At 49.9% G+C, this 3,677-nt stretch overlaps 1 pseudogene; it reads right to left on the reverse strand.

Annotated features, from left to right (window-relative positions):
- Positions 1-1,879: 1,879 nt before the first annotated feature.
- LOC136637275 (5S ribosomal RNA) lies at positions 1,880-1,996 on the reverse strand (annotated as a pseudogene).
- Between the last annotated feature and the right edge of the window lie 1,681 nt (positions 1,997-3,677).

Genomic DNA, 3,677 nt, shown 5'->3' on the forward strand with positions numbered 1-3,677 from the left:
ATCACCTATATGCCCTACCTGGTCCATTGCTCAAGCTCATTTCAAATGGCATGCAACATCTTGACCCCGTTTATAAATCAAATTACATTCTCACAATGTTTCAAATATGCGAGGCGGTTTTCAAAATAAATGCTTTTTTTTATTAAAACATTTGTATGCTGCCTTTCTCCCATAAATAGCTTTCAAGGAAGCTAATAATCAAGTCATTAAAACAAAATGAAATAATCGCAGAACAAAAGCATCTAGAAGCTCCAGCCAGAGTGAGTCACCATGGAATAAAACAGCTTCAGAAGCTTAACAGACCAGAACAAGCAGAAACGGGAAAAGCAGACAATCAACATGAGCTGAACATCAAAAGCCCCAGTAAACAGCAGGCTTCAACTGGCGCCTTAATGAAAATAAAGAATGAATCACCAAATGAATCTCTCTTGGAAGGGTGTTCCAGAAAGGGCTCCACCACTATAAAATAAGCTAGTCACTCTTATGATGGTTTTGCCTCTGTGGCAGAAGCCGAGCTAGACGAGGGGGCCGTGCAGTAAGTACAGCAGGCTCCACAACGTGCTATGCTAAGCACCCCACCTGCCTCTGTGCATCAGATGGGCCATCCAATGAGTGCACCCCATCAATGTGCACACCATGACCCTATGTAAGCACCCCCTCCCCCCCTTGGCATCAGAGGGGCATCAATGGTGCCAATGACCTATGTAAGCACCCCCTCACCCCTTGGCATCAGAGGGGCATCAATGGTGCCAATGACCTATGTAAGCCACCCCCTCCCCCCTTGGCATCAGAGGGGCATCAATTGTGCTGACCTAATGTAAGCCCATCAGCACCCCTCCCCCTTGGCATCAGATGGGCATCCAATGTCGCCCCCAATCCACCTATGTAAGCACCCCCTCCCACTTGGCATCAGAGGGGCATCACCTATGTAAGCACCCCCTCCACATGCACCCTATTACTCCCCTCCCACAATGGCACAGGGGCAATGACCTATGTAAGCACCCCCTCCCCCTTGGCATCAGAGGGGCCATCAATGGTGCCAATGACCTATGTAAGACCCCCCCTCCCCCATGGCCATCCCCCGGCCATCAGCAGGGGGCAATCAATGGTGCCCAATGACCTATGTAAGACCCCCTCCCCCTTGGCATCAGAGGGGCATCAATGGTGCCAATGACCTATGTAAGTACCCCTCCCCCCTCTAGCCTCAGAGGGGCATCAATGGTGCCAATGACCTATGTAAGCCCACCCCCCCTCCCCCCCCTTTGCATCAGAGGGGCATCAATGGTGCCAATGACCTATGTAAGCACCCCCCCACCTCCCCCTTGGCATCAGAGGGGCATCAATGGTGCACCCTATGTAAGCACCCCCCCTCCCCCTGGCATCAGAGGGGCATCAATGGTGCCAATGACCTATGTAAGTACCCCTCCCCCCTTGGCATCAGAGGGGCATCAATGGTGCCAATGACCTATGTAAGCACCCCTTCCCCCTTGGCATCAGAGGGACATAAATGGCATTTTAGCCCTGAATGGTGCCAATGGTCAGCAGGACCATGCTGACTCCCCCCCCCCGTAGCTCCACTTCTGCCCTGGGGAAGGACTTCTAATGATACCACTAGTTTATGGGCAGGTTCCTACAGGAGTGCGCAAAGCCTTCTCAAACCAGTTAGACATTAGACAGTAAAGCCAGAACTTTGAGTTGTTCCTGGAAACAAACTGGGAGTCAATGTAGATGCTTGCAAACAGGCGCAGTGTCCTTGTCCTAGTGAGTCATGGTCAGCAAGCAAACTTGCTTCATTTTGAGCTGGTCAAAGTTTCTGAAAGCTTCTCAGTGGCAACCACACAATGGTTGGCAACCTTCAGTCTCGAAAGACTATGGTATAAGCCTACAGCACCAGGTATTCCCAGGCGGTCTCCCATCCAAGTACTAACCAGGCCTGACCCTGCTTAGCTTCCGAGATCAGACAAGATCGGGCATGTGCAGGCTAACAGTTGCAACCACATATACAGTGTATTATTGTGACCAAGTATGGAAGTTATGAAAGTTATTTGGAATGCCCCCGGCTTTTCTCAGACCTATGCCTGCAAAATGGCTGGCACAGGTCTGAGAAGACTCATAGGTGATCACACACCCTCCTGGGGAGTAAATAAAAATATTTTTTAACTGACCTCCTGCTGGTTGTCGTATGCCCTTCCCCGCCAGAGCATGCAGTGTGCACCTTTGAAATGGTTGCATGCATAGCGTGGTGGGAGATAGGATTGGGCTGTAAAGCTATTGGAACTAAAACAGTGGCATAGCTACAGGGGAGGCACCGCGGTAAGTACTGCAGATGCTGCAACGAGCCATGTAAGTGTCCCGCCCCTGAGTCAATCTGAGCAGTGACGGCAATGTGCAGGTGCTCGCCGAAACCAAATGGTTTCTCCTGAGCATTGCTGCTGCTGCCTGGAATGGCTCTGATGGTAAGTGGGAGGGGCCACATACACTGCGCATTGCAGCATTTGTAGTATTTACTGCACTACCTCTCCTGTAGCTTTGAACTGGATTGTCTGCCATCTCACTCCACCCCCACAGCAGTCATCAAAACACATCCCCCCTTTCTCTTTATTTACCTGTCTGATAGCAGGAACAGCAGCAGTGGCATGTGGGCAGAGATGGGAGGAAGGCTTTTTTCCCCCCTTTCCTTGTCCTGATACCCTGCTGTATAGACCAGCATTCCAGGAAAGAAAAGTGCCCTAGCCTTTGGGACCTGTAGTCTTCCAAAAGGCTCCAGTGATTTGCCTCTTGGGGTGCTTCTTTGCAGTGCACTAGAGCAATAATGCTCTCAGAGGATGAAGGCAAAAAATCTCCCTCTCCACTTATCCCTGTGTGCTGCTGCTGCTGTTGGTTCAGCTGCTACTGCTGGAGGACTGGTAAGTAAAATGCAGGAGAAAGGCAGGGGTGATGTTTGGGGGACAGGATGGCTGGCAGAGGGAATCAGCAATTTTTTTGGATCAGTGTTATATCTTAAAATTAAAGTTAACCCCTATTTTCAAGCAGGCATTGACAAACCCCCAAAGTTCCCTCTTGAGCCGAAGTTTGGACAGCTCTGCCAGCATCTCTATTAAACAGTGTGAAGGATAAAATGGAGCCCTGTGGAATCCTGCCGCACAATTCTCATGATGCAGAGCAAACATCTCCCACTCTCACATTCCTTCTGATAGAAGCAGAATCACTCGAGAACATGGGGGAACTGATACAATTTAAGATGTGTTCAAACTGCAGGGGATGAAAACATACTTTGCCAGTTTCTGCAAGTATACGGTTTACAGGTCTGGGAGGTATCCTCTGACAAGCTAACAACTAAAACAAGGGTTTGCAACCTGTGGTCCTTGGAGACGCTGGTGGTCCAGGAGACCCTGAGAAGTGGTCCACGACATCTCAGAAAAAAAAAAATCACTTCCAATGCCTCGACGAGCAAGCAATCTCTCATGGACCACCAAAGAGAGAGGAGAATGGCCTGTCCACAACCACAGTGTCAGCTGTTTTCTCTGATAGTTCATGGGGGAGCATTTGGGAGATGGACCTCACGAGAGGGCAGAGACCAGACCACCCACAGCCGCACTATGGTTCATGATGACTCCAATTTTTGCCTCAGTGGTCCACAGGTTCATAAAGGTTGGGAACCACTGGACTAAAATGTC

Source organism: Tiliqua scincoides, chromosome 1 (assembly GCF_035046505.1).
Source record: "Tiliqua scincoides isolate rTilSci1 chromosome 1, rTilSci1.hap2, whole genome shotgun sequence".
Lineage (NCBI taxonomy): Eukaryota > Metazoa > Chordata > Lepidosauria > Squamata > Scincidae > Tiliqua > Tiliqua scincoides.